The following is a 13,822-nucleotide window of genomic DNA, read 5'->3' as shown; positions in this document are numbered from 1 at the left end:
GTGTGTGTAGAGGTAGTCTAACTGCACAGTTCTGTCTGTGTGTGTGTGGAGGTGGTCTAACTACACAGTTCTGTATCACCTCGGTTCAGCTGCTCCTGGAGAGCGTATGTAGTATTTACCTTGGCAAGTCTTACATGTGAAATGCAATGCAATTTAAACAAACTTGTCGGGTTTGTTTCATATTTTTAGGTGTTGTGCCATTGTGATGGTAGTGAATTGTGGTGTTTTCCCGGGATTAGTTTCAGAGCCCTTGTAAGTTGAGTCTCCATTTCCACCTTTTATAGCAGTTCTTTTTAATGACGAATAAGTAAAGTAGTTAGGAGGGAGCTGTTGGTTTATCTTTTGGAAAACCGTACTGTGGTGATTCAAGTGTCGTTGATAAAGCCAACTTGGATTGCTTTGAAGTCTCAGTCTAATTCCAGCTTCTCTAGGGTATATGTGAAGTGTGTTCTTAAAAGATTTTCTTTTGTGTTGCTCCCCCCCCCCCGCCCATCGATGCCCATTTTGATTTTTGAAGTCTGTAGTTAGTGTGCTAGACATTCTAGAGCAGGGGTGGGGAACCTGCTGCCTCGAGGCCACGTGTGGCCCTCTAGGTTCTCAAGTGCAGCCCTTTGACTCAATCCAAACTTCACAGAACAAATCCCTTTAATGAAAGGATTTGTTCTACTCAGTTAAAAGGCCACACCCAAGGACCTAGAAGGCCACATGTGGCCTCGAGGCAGCAGGTTCCTCACCCCTGTTCCAGAGTCTCTAGACTTAAGCTGCTTAGAATTTTGTGATTTTAAGTTTCTTTGAAGTCTTAAGTGTTTGATTTTGACAGTTTTTTTTTATTAATAGGAATGAAATCTTGTATTGAGTAGGTGGTGTTCCGCTGTAGACTAAAGGTGCTGAAAAAGTGAGTTAATTGTCTTACTATACACACCACTGGTCAGCTTACATCTGAAGTATTATGCATGGTCCGGAGTGCTAAATTTTGGAGGAATGCTAATAAATGAGTGCCTAGAGGAGAGAGATGGTGAGGAGTCTGGGAATCATGTCATGTCATGTGTCAAGGAACCAGGGCTGTTTTAACGTGGGAGGGGGAGGGGGAGGAAGGATTGGAAGTAGGAGCATGACAGTCTTCTTTATATATTTTAAGGATTCAATATTTTAAGGTGGAAGAATAATTACACCTGTTTTGGGCAGAACTGCAAATGGAAGAGCTTAAGAGCTGGTCAAAACCAGAAAGGTATGCCTCCTTAAGTAGTTAAATTCCCTGTCACTGGAAATGTTCTTGGTTAAGGAGAGATGACCTTTAAGGTCTTTACCAAGACAGATTCTGAATTGGTGAAATATGTACTAACCTAAATAGGAATTAATAAGGAGAAGGAAGGTAATAGAATTAAGAGGGCTTGAGAAAGGCTTCCTGTAGAAAGTGGGCTTTTAGTTGGGACTTAAAGGAAGCCAGGGAAGGCATTAGGTGAAGGTAAGGAAAAAGAGCATTCCAGGCATGGGTAATAGCTAGAGAAATGCCTGGAGCTGAGAGATGAAGGGTCTTATTCATGTAGCAGCAAGGCCAGTGACAAGTATATGGCAGGGAATAAGATGAAAAAAGACTGGAAAGGTTGGAGGGGGCTAGATTGTAAATGGCTTTGAATGTTAAACAACATTTTGTATTTGATCCTGGAGCAATTGGGAACCAGTGTATAGGGAGGTAACATAGTTGACTTGTGCTTTGGGAAAATCACTTTGGTGACTTAATGAAGGATGTATTGGATTGGGGAGAGACTTGAGATAGGTGGATCCATGTGATTTGATGATGGCCTGCACCAGAGTGGTGGCAGAGAACAGGGGCATGTTCAAGGAGAAGGTGGTTAGGAGAAAAATAAAGTGAATTCATTTTTGTACATATTGAGTTTAAGATGTCTACCGGATATCCATCTTGAGATGCATGAGAGGCCATTGGAGATGTGAAATTGGAGGTCAGCAGAGAGGTTAGGACGGGATAGGTAGATTTGAGAATTGTCAACATAGAAATGGTAATTAAGTCCATGGGAACTGATGAGATCACCAAATGAAGTAGTATAGAGGGAGAAGAGAAGAAGGCCTAGGACAGAACCCTGTTTTTAAAAATCCTGTTTTTAAAAAGGTTTGACAAATTGTGAAGAGATCAATGTATTTTACTTAATGCCAAAATAAAAATAAAGCCCTCCAAAAATTGGAAAATTAAGTACATAGTAGAATTGGATTGTGAAAAATTTGTATTAATATTTTAAGAACTAAATTGAAAACTTATTTAGGTGTTCTAATGAATTACAAGACTAATCGTTAAACTGAAATGACAGTGCTCAGTGGAATGACAAATTAGCTGTGAGATAATAGCTGGCTAGACCCTGGAAGAAAGTCAGAAAAGTCTCCTGGTCTGATGTGATTCTATTTAATAGGTGAGACCCATGGATAGGGAAGAGGAGGAAGAAAACAGGTACTGTACTATTTCCTTTCTTAAACTAATTGATTTTGCCCATTAGCTCTCAGTACTGTAATTTAAGGAGGCAATTTAAAAAGTTCTTAAGAACAGGTGTACTGTTCCCCCGCCTTTTTTTTATGCATAGTGACTGTATTACTTAAGTAGGTAGATACTTGAAAACAGATTGTTGGACTACTTGGAACCATAAAAATTTAGAAGGTCCTGGGTGTTTTCATGCCATACATCCTATTGTTACTTATGAAAAAAGGTTAACTGGAAAACAGTGAAGAAACGTTCTACTGAGTTTTATAATATTGTGGTTAGTAATTCTAGCCATATATGTTTCTCATCTAAGTTTCTTGTTCTGGAAAATAAATTCTGTTATTTTAGAAGTAATGGGTTACCTGCCAGAAAGTCACTTTGTATACTGTATACTGTATACTTTTACTCTGTCACTTTTGGATCTCTCTTTAACCACCCCCTCAGTTTCTCTTGTCAGCACTTCATCCTTTTCCTAGTTCCTTAATATGGATATATTTTTGGTCCTCTTCTCTTGTCTTTCTGCACTGCCTGTTTACCTTGGTAATCTCATTCATGACCACACCTTCACTTGTCATCTCTGTGCAGATGACTTTTTGGTCCTTCTTCTGAGGTCCAGGCGTATATCCCGAAATGCCTTCAGGACAAGTACCTTAAATTCAACTTGGCTAAAACTGAAAATTTCCTCCCCAAATTTCCTTCTCCTTTTGATTTCATTATTTCTGTTCATACTTCTATTCAATAGACATTCCAGTTTCCCAGCTCTTTCTTCCCTCTTGCCAACCAGTTATGTCAATTAGTTACCATGTGCTAATCTATCAATCTCTGAACAATTTCTTTTATCCTTGCCCTCCATGTCATTCCTACTACTACCATTGTAGTACAAGTCCTGATTACCACGCACATGAGGGATTTAATACCCCCTTGATAGATCTTCCCACCTCTATCGTTTTGTCTCTCCTGTATGTATCGCTGCTAGAATGCTCTTTCTTATTTGTAGATCTGACTATGCTACTCTCTGCAGAAATCTTCAGAGGCTCCTCCTTTCTCATTAAGTAAAGTTCGGACTCCTTTCGCTGGCAGTCAGGGTCTTCCATGATCTATGTTCACCATACCTTTAGAGACTGATTTTGTTTCAACTACCTAACATCATACTTCAGCCAAACTGGTTTACTCTTTTTTCCCCCCCAAATTTCCCAGATAACCCTTCCTTCTGCCTCTGTGTCCTTGTTAATGTGTTTTCTATGACTGACTTACTTAATTCCCTACTTACTTAATTGCTGCCTATTTTTTAAAGTCAAACACAGATATCACCTCCTTTATGAAATCTTCCTTAACTGTTCCTGAAGTGACCTTCCCTTTCACCTCACACTTTGTCTTTAAAAAATTTTAATTAAATTTTATTTTATATATTTAACAGATCTTTTTTTTTTCCTTTTCTTACGAGCCCTTACCCCAGTAGGGAAAAAAACCACATATTCTATACCTAATGTTTTCATTACAGATATACAATGTATTTTATTAAATATCAAATACATATATAACATTACACATTATAATTATCTGTGTTTGCATTTTATTCCTAAATCATAAACTTCATGGTAGCGGCAACAGCTGTATTGGACATTTCACCTATTAAATATGCACTCTGTACACAGTTGGTGCTTATAAAATTTTTGTTAAATGAATGCTATACTAAACATTCCACATTAACTGAATTTAGAAAAAAATTTATTTTTCCCAATTATATGTTTAACTGAATTAAAAAAAATAAAATGTACTTTAAGTTAACTGAACACTATTGTAGATAGATGATATCTTATAAAACATGTATGATCTTTGTTTATCACAGTCAGATAACTAATGTGGTAACTTTGAAAACAAATTTCAGCATTGAAATTCAGATTAGGAAATTTTGACCTTTTTTCCTCCCTTTAGGAAAACCGTATAGATTTACTTTGACAGGAAAGTTTTTCAGTTTTTGACTATATTATATGAACTTAAAACTCTCAGGAAGCTTTAGAACTGATCCATTTTTCCTGGAGATCAGGGTCACTTGACATTTCTTCTTGCTTACCTCTTACCTAGTCAATTATGAAGGTCTACCTCTGAAATTCAGCGAGGTACTCTGAAGGTAAAATAGGAAGAAGCATGTTTTAGGCACATCAAACCACCAAAAAGCACCTTGACTGTCATCTTCCCTTAGACCCAAATGGAGACAGCTCAGGACCTTGAACCCAAGAGCCTTTGAAATAGCAGTACTTAATAGGCCGATGTCCACTGCTGTCATGTTGGGAAGCAGTCCCTGTGGAAATTGCTCCTGTAGGCATTATAGCCACATTTAATGAAACTCAGAAAAGAAAATTCTTGCCACTAAAGTCTTTTGCACTGTCAAATGCTTCAACATTAGGTCTTTGTTTGCCCGCATTTGAATGTAAGTTCCTTGAGGGCAGAAATTATGTTTCATTTTGCTTCTATTTGTAAATTTATAACCTCAGCACTTAGCACTATGCCTTCTGCATAGTAAGCACTTAATAAATGCTTGTTGATATGACTTGTTGACTTGTTTAGAATCCTGCACTGGCTCTCACTTGCTGGTAAGGTGAAATTCAGACTTTTCTACCTGGCATTCAAAACCATCTTTGGTCTCCCACCCTACATCTTCAGCTTTATCCTGCACTATTCTTTCTGTAGTAGAATGCTTGTTTTCCCCTGTGTCTTCAGATTTTTTTGCCTCCATTTTTTTTTGCTTATGCTTTTCCCAATGTTTATTATGCCTCTTTCTTTCTTATTGAGTTCCTTCCTATCCCTTATTTAACTTAATTTTTCTTTTTGAGGTTAATATTTTTCTGTCTTGCCTAGGTTGGAAGGGCAATAGCCATTCATGGGCGTTGATGCCATTGGTTATCTGCAGGAAAGCTGTAACCTGCTTGATTTCCAATCTAAGCTGATTTGCTCATCTTTAGGAAATGTGGTGGCTTCTTGACTCCCAGAGGCTTCTCATGTTGGTACTGGTCTTGATTTGGACAGTTAATTTGCTTAGCTTTATTGTAGCTCATTGATCCACCAGCTTTATTCTACCCGGTAGCAGGTATTATAGACTTCTCATCCTTTAAAGCCCAACTTGAATGTCATCCCTTCTAGGAAGCCTTCCCTGTTTGCCTTGCCTTAATTGGTAATGACCTCCCCCCCCCCCCCAGGGACTTCATTTATCCTGTTTTATTTTTGTATGATTATTTACATATATCTTAAACACCATAGTGGACTGGAAGTGTCATGACAACTGGGACTCTTTTTGGGCAAACTTCGTAATGTACACATGGTCCTCTGAACATTGTAGGAACTTAATAAACATTTTATTTAATTGATAGAAACTAGAACTAGACCGATACATACTAGGCATGCAGAATTCATTAAGTCATTCACCTCTTTTTCATTCAGGCTACTTGACTGTTATGGTTTTGATTGCTGTAGGATTTTCATTTCTTTTTAAATTTTTTTTCCTCAATTATATGTAAAGGCAGTTTTTCACATTGATTTTTAAAAATTTTGAGTTCCAAATTCCTTCCCTCCTTCCCCTTTCCCCTCCTTGAGAAGGCAAGTAGTTTGATATAGATTAGCATTAGCCATGTTGCAAAAGAAAACACAGACAAAAAAAAAAGGGAAAAAAAAGAAAAAATTTAAAAAAAGTATGCTGCAGTTTGTATTTGGACTCCCATCAGTTCTTTCTCTGGAGATAGATGGCATTTTTCCTAAGTCTTTTGGAATTGTCTTGGATCATATTGCTGAGAATAGCTAAGTCATTCACAGTTGATCATTGTGTAGTATTGTTGATACTGTACACAATGTTCTCCTGATTCTACTCACTTTGCATCAGTTCACTGAAGTCTTCCCAGGTTTTTCTGGAAGCATCCTTCTTATCATTTCTCATAGGATGATAGTATTCTGTCACAATCATATACCACAACTTTTTTAGCCATTCCCCAGTTTATGGGCATCCTTTCAGTTTCCAATTCTTTGCCACCACAGAAGAGTTGCTATAAATATTTCTGTACAAGTGGGTCCTTTTCCACTTTTTGTGATCTCATTGAGATACAGATCTAGTAGTGGTATTGCTGGATCAAAGGTATGCACAGTTTTATAGCCCTTTGAAACTAATACCAAATTGCTCTCCAAAATGGTTGGATCAGTTCACAACTCCACCAACAGTGCATTAGTGTCCCAGTTTTCCCACATCCCTTCCAATATTTGTCATTTTCCTTTTCTGATATATTAGCCAATCTGGTAGGTGTGAGGTTGTACCTCAGAATTATTTTAATTTGATTTGTTCTAGTCAGTAGTGATTTAGAGCATTTTTTCCTTTGATTATAGATAGCTTTGATTTCTTCTTCTGAGAACTGCCTGTTCATATTCTTTGACTATTATCAATTAGAGAATGATTTGTATTCATGTAAATTTGACTCAGTTCTCTACATATTTGAGAAACAAGGCCTTTGTCAGAGAAATTTGCTATAAAAATGTTCCCCCCAGTTTTCTGCTTTCCTTCTGTTCTTGGCTGATTTGATTTTGTTTGTACAAAACCTTTTTAATTTAATGTACTCATAATGATCCATTTTTTTTGTTTGTTTTTGTTTTTGTTAGGCAATGGGGCTAAGTCACCTGCCCAGGGTCACACAGCTAGTAAGTGTTATCTGTCTGAAGCTGGATTTGAACTCAGGTTCTCCTGACTCCAGGGGCGGTGCTGTATGCACTGTGCCACCTAGCTTCCCCAAAATGATCCATTTTTTTTATCTTCTAATGCTCTCTGTCTCGTTTGATTATAAATTCTTCCCTTATTCATAGATCTGACAGGTTGAATATTCCAAGCTCCTCTAATTTGCTTATTATATCACCCTTTGTGCCTAAATCATGTACCCATTTTGCCCTTATCTTGATATGTAGAGATATTGGTATGTAACTAGTTTCTGCCAAACTGCACTCTAATTTTCCCAGCAATTTTTGTCAAATAGTGATTTCTTGTCCCAAAATCTGGCTTTTTGGGTGTATCAAATATTAGATTACTATGGTCATTTATTACTGTATATTGTGTGTCTTATCTATTCACTGATCCGCCACTCTGTTTCTTAGCCAGTAGCACACTGTTTTGATGATTACTGCTTTGTAATATAATTTGAGATCTGGTACGGCTTAGGTTACCTTCCTTTATACTTTTTTTTTTCATTGATTCCCTTGATATTCTTGACCATTTGTTCTTCCAGATGAATTTTGTTATTTTTTCTAGCTCTATGAAATAATTTTTTGGTAGTTTCAAAAGGCATTGAATAAGTAAATTGACTTAGGTGGAATTGTCATTTTTATTCTATTGTCTTGGCCTGCCTATAAGCAATTTATATTTCTCCAGTTGTTTATATCTTATTTTATTTGAGTGAAACATGTTTTATAATTGTGTTCATATAGTTCCTAGGTTTGTCTTGGCAGGTAGACTTCCAAGTATTTTATATTGTCTGCAGTTATTTTACATGGAATTTCTTGTTTTATCTCTTCCTGCTGGACTTTGTTGGTAATATATAGAAATGCTGAAGATTTATGTGGATTTATTTTATTTTCTGCAGCTTTGCTTAAGTTGTTAATTATTTCAGTTTTTTAGTTAATTTGCTAGGATTCTCTAGGTCTGCATTCATCATATGGTCTGCAGAGATAATAGTTTTGTTTCCTTATTGCCTATTCTAATTCCTTCAATTTCTTTTTCATCTCTTATTGCTATAGCTAGCATTTCTAGTACAATATTGAATAATAGTGGTGATACTGAGCATTCTTGCTTCATACTCTGATCTTATTGGGAAGACTTCTAGCATATTCCTGTTACAAATTATGTTTGCTAATGGCATTAAATAGATACTACTTATAATTTTTTTGAGCATTTAAAAAGTTTTATTCATATTTCATTTTTATATTACATTTAGATTATTCTTACTTTGTGAAATGTTTTTATAACAAGAGTAAACCAGTAATGTAAAAATAATATAGTGATATCATCTGAAATTGCAGTCAACACTTCTCAACATTCTCCCATCACTATTTTTAAAAATTAAGAAAAATCTATTTTCTCACTCTTAACCTCCACTGTATTGGAGAACATTTTTATTGTAACAAATATGCATAATAAAAGTCTAATTCCCATAATGGTTGAATAAAAAAATGTGTGTCTCATTCTATGCCCTACAGTTTTTCACGTCTCTGTAATAGATAACATGTTTCACCACCAGTCCTCTGGAATCACAGATAGTCATTTTATTGATCATAGTTCATTCAGCTTTCAAAGTTGCTTTTTTCCCCCCAGTGTTCTTATTGTATGAACTCTTTACTTGATTCTATTGATTTAATTTTTAATCAGTTTATAAGAATCTTCAAAATTGTACATTTTTATAATATTGATGATAGGGAATAAACTTCTGGTTCTACAAACTGCATTCTGCATTGGTTCATGCAAGTCTTTCCATTAAAAGAAAAAATATTTTTATTGATGTTTTCTTTTTCTTTCTTTTTTTTTTTGGGGTGGCATTTGGGGTTAAGTGACTTGCCCAGGGTCATACAGCTAGTAAGTGTCAAGTGTTTGGTCTGAGGTGGGATTTGAACTCTGGTCCTCCTGACTCCAGGGCCAGTGCTCTATCTACTGTGCCACCTAGCTGCCATTGTTTTCTGTTTCTTCCATGACCATGGATGGTCCCCCATTTTACTTTGCCCCAAGAGTCATCCCATAAAACAAATGTTTGTTTGGTTTTTAGAGAGAGAAAAAAAATCAGTGTAATTGGTTGGTAGATGAGAAAGCCCTAAAACATGGACAGTGTGTAACATCTGTGGACCTCCCCCTGCCACCAAGTTGTAGGTTGGGGGTGTCTTCTCATATCTCTTCATTTGATTCCCAATTGATCCTTATAATTTTATTAGGTTTACTTTTGATCCTTTGGTTGGTCATTGTTCTTACCATTCTTGTCTTTTGGAAATCAACTTCCTCATTCTTAACTTTGTAAACACGTATAGTTTATTGAGCATATTCTGTCTCATCTGTAGACCGTCAATATATCTTATGCTGACTTCCCCATAATATACAGTTTATTGCCTAAATATTGCAAAATAAGACAATTTTCCGCCTGTTCCCAAAGTGAAGTACATTACACTATGGGAATAAAAGGATCAGGGACTGGGGTTCCCCTTTGGAGGAAGTGTCGTGAACTGTCATGAAACAAGTGTCATGGTCATGGTCATGTTCTGGGGGTTTCCTCAGCCTCATCTGATATAAGGTCAGTAGTTAGAATATTTTCATTCTTGGAGAAGAGGCCAATGGAAAATTTAGGCCAGAAAGGCTCTAAAAAGGAGCTGGTAAATGTATAGATGTGGCATCTACTGTCTACATCATGAAACACTGTGTCTTCTGCCTCATAATCCAAAAGGATCCCTACTTTTTAGAATTTTCCTCTTAAGGGAATTCTGGTCGTAGGCATGGTACAGACTATATACTTATTTTGTCTTAGACTCAAAAGCCAGTATCCAATAGAAGAAGATGGTGAAACTTCTCCAATTTTTTTTTTATTAATTTATTTTTAGTTCTCAACTTTTCACTTCCATAAGATTTTCAGTTATAAATTTTCTCTCACTACCTCACCTCCCACCTCCCCAAGATGGCATGCAATCTGATATAAGCTCTACATATACATTCATATTAAACATTTTCACATTAGTCATGTTGTAAAGAAGAATTGGAACCAATGGGAGGAACCATGAAAAAGGAGCCAAAAAAAAAAAGATCAAATAGTACGCTTCAATCTGTGTTTAGACTCCATAGTTCTTTTTCTGGATGTGGATAGCATTTTCCATCATGAGTCTTTTGGAGTTGTCTTAGATCCTTGCGCTGCTGAGAAGAGCTAAGTCTTTCAAACTCATTGCACAGTGTTGCTGTTACTGTGTGCAGTGTTCTTCTGATTCTGCTCACTTCACTCAGCATCAATTCATGTCTTTCTAGGTTTTTCTGAAGTCTGCCTGCTCATCATTTCTTACGGAATAATAGTATTCCATTATGTTCATATACCACAACTTGTTCAACCATTCTCCATTTGATGGGCATCACCTCAATTTTCAATTCTTGGTCACCACAAAAAGAGCTGTTATAAATATTTTTGTATGTGGGGGTCCTTTTCCCATTTTTTATAATATCTTCTATCTAGAAGTGGTATTGCTGGGTCAAAGGGAATGCATAGTTTTAAAGCCCTTTGAGCATAATTCCAAATTGCTCTAGGATTGCGCAATTATGGACAGTTGTTGATTGAGCCAGAGATTCTTCACAACACAAATTTTCCAGCTCTCAGGACATTTAAAACGGTCCACACAAGTTGAATGAATGTACTGGAGGGTCCATTTTGTAGCCACATTCTATGGACATGGCACATGTGAAGAAATCCAGGCAGACAGAGCATGTCACCTCTTCTGAAATACTTGAAGTAAGATGTAAGGTATGAGGCCATGATTCTTTCTGATGTCTCTGATTTGGGTCTTTCCCTCTGTTTCAAGCTCCCATCAGTTTCCAAGAAGACTTTCATTTTCAGGAAATATTCCTGGGAGTTTTCATTTTGGGATCTCTTTCAAGATGTAATGGATAGATTCTTTCAATTTCTATTTCACTCTCTGGTTCTAGGCTATCAGGGCAGTTTTCTTTGATAATTTCTTGAAATATGATCTTTAGGCTCTTTTTTTTTTAATCATGGCTTTCAGGTAGTCCAGCAATTAAATTATCTATCTTCAATCCATTTTCCAGGTCATTTGTTTTTCCAATGATGTAGTTCACATGTTCTTGTATTTTTTCATTCTTTTGATTTGGTTTTATTGTTTCTTGGTGTCTCATGTTGTCATTAGCTTCCACTTGCCCAATTCTGATTTTTAAGGAATTATTTTCTTCAGTGAGCTTTTGTACCTTTTTTTCTCTGTTTGACCAATTCTGCTTTTTATAGCCTTCTCTTCAGTGGATTTTTGTACCTCTTTTACCATTTGGCCAATTGTGGTTTTTTTCCCCCCAGTATTTGTGTGTGTGTGTGTGTGTGTGTGTGTGTGTGTGTGTACGTACCTCTTTTACCAAGCTGTTGACTCTGTTTTCATAATTTTCTTGTATCATTCATTTTTTCCCCAAGTTTTTCCCCTACCTCCCTTATTTGAGTTTTAAAATCTTTTTTGAGCTCTTCTAGCAGTTCTTGTTTGGCTTGTGTCCAATTCACATTTTTCTTTGAGGTATCTGTTTTAACTTGTATTCTTCTGAGTTTGTGTCTTGATTTTCCCTGCCTTGATAGTAACTTTCTGTAATCAGGTTATGTTTTACTTATTTGCTCATTTTCCCACCCAATTACTTGAATTTTAACTTTATGTTAATGTTGGACTCTGTTCCCAGGATGGATGGGACATTGTCCCAAGCTTCGTGTTTTTTGTGTTGCTATTTTTAGAGCTGGTTCTGGAGATCTGTAAGTTTCTGGTTCTTCCATTGTGTTATGATCTAGGAAGAGGTGTAGTCTGTGACCACAAGCACTCCCCCCCCCCCCCGAATCTGTAACCAGGATCCCTGCTCCCTTGTGAGTGACTCTTTTTCATTCTGTTGCTGTGATCAGGATCCCTGCTTCTCTGTTCTGGGACTGTGACCCAGAACTGTGTATGGGCAGTGTAAGCGGTCCCTGCACCCAGTGCCGTCAAAGGATCCCCTGAAATCTTCTGACCAGTTGTATCTGACCCCGTTACTGTTTATGAATCAAAAATTCCGTAACTTGGGGGTGGAGCCAAGATGGCGGAGTAGAAGCAGTGACTTGCTTGAGCTCTCCCCCAGACCCCTCCAAATACCTATAAAAAACGGTTCTAAACAAATTCTAAAGTAGCAGAACCCACAAAAAGACAGAGTGAAACAAATTTCCAGCCCAAGACAGCCTGGATGGCTGATCGGAAAGGTATATCACGCTGAACAGGGAGAGGAGTGCAGCTCGGCCTTGGGCATGCAGGCAAGGCAGACCTCAGCAAACCTGGAGCAGGCCTCAGAGGACTGAATCACCAGCAGCTGTGGCAGTTTCCAGACCTCTCAACCCACCCATGCCAAAGACAACTTAGAAGGTCAGTGGGAAAAGTCTGTGTCTGTAGTGAGAGGGAAGCACGGTCCTAGCCGTCCCCAAGCTCAGCTCCGGGGTGGCAGCTGCTTCTGGAGCTTCTGGCCCTCAGACTGAGAGGGAATTGAATGCTGATCAGAAGGGGATTGCAGGGATCTCTCTGCTGGTGCAGGATTCTTTTGCTTTGCCCATGCTGGATCTGGGTCACAGTTCTGGGTGGTGGTCCTGGGGCAAGGAGGAGTGCTGGTGTGGTGGAGCTTGTAGTGGCGGTGGAGAGGAAATCCTCCTCACAGTTCCAAGACAGAAAAGAACGCTTGCGGTCACTGAAAGACAAGAGCACAGGCCAGGACAGGAGTAAACACCTCATCCTTGATCATAGCACCTTGGAAGAACTGAAAATTTACAGTCCCTAGAAGTATCTCTGAAAATAGTTGCACAAAACTCTTGAAGCTTGGGACATTACATTCTCCACACTGGGACCAGGCCCCTACCTTAACAAAAAGTTTATAACTCACCTAATTGGCTGAGATCATGAGCAAGCAGCACAAAAAGAGTCAGACTATAGAATCTTACTTTGGTGACAAAGAAGATCAAAACATACAACCAGAGGAAAACAAAGTCAAAGCTCCTACATCCAAAGACTCCAAGAAAAATATTAATTCGTCCCAGGCCCTGGAAAAGCTCAAAAAGGATTTTGAGAAGCAAGTAAGAGAAATAGAGGAAAAACTGAGAATGATGCAAGAAAATCATGAAAAACAAGTTAACAGCTTGCTAAAGGAGACCCAAAAAAATACTGAAGAAAATAACACCTTAAAACTAGCCTAACCCTGTGCCGGTCCAAACCGTTCACTCTCCTTCTAACTGGAACAGGCAACCAGGGTCATACTCACCGGTCCTCGGAGCCCACCCAGATAAACACAGAGACGAGCCGATCAGGAGGTGCAAACACTCGAACTTTATTCAGAGATCATCACAGCAAGGCTAAGCAGGAAAGCACGCGCACACGAGCAGGAGCAAGAGTGAGCACGCTCTGATCCCTACTGTCCCTTAAGTACCTTCCTCGCCCCTCCTCCTCAGCCCGCCCACTAGTGACTCGTTGTAGGATCAGATACCGGAAGGGGATGTCTGGGGTTAGCGCTAGACAAAGGGAGAGTACGTGGCACAGGAAGCTAGGCCTAGATACCGGAAGGAGGCGTCTGGGGTTAGT

At 38.2% G+C, this 13,822-nt stretch overlaps 1 protein-coding gene across 4 annotated transcripts in view; it reads left to right on the top strand.

Annotated features, from left to right (window-relative positions):
- PCCA (propionyl-CoA carboxylase subunit alpha) overlaps window positions 1-13,822 on the top strand; it is a 473,473-nt gene that overhangs the window by 811 nt on the left and 458,840 nt on the right. The window lies entirely within an intron of this gene.

Source organism: Vombatus ursinus, unplaced genomic scaffold (assembly GCF_900497805.2).
Source record: "Vombatus ursinus unplaced genomic scaffold, bare-nosed wombat genome assembly UNPS02010304.1, whole genome shotgun sequence".
Lineage (NCBI taxonomy): Eukaryota > Metazoa > Chordata > Mammalia > Diprotodontia > Vombatidae > Vombatus > Vombatus ursinus.
Note: the sequence above shows the minus strand (reverse complement) of the source record. Positions and strands in the feature narration are given on the sequence as shown.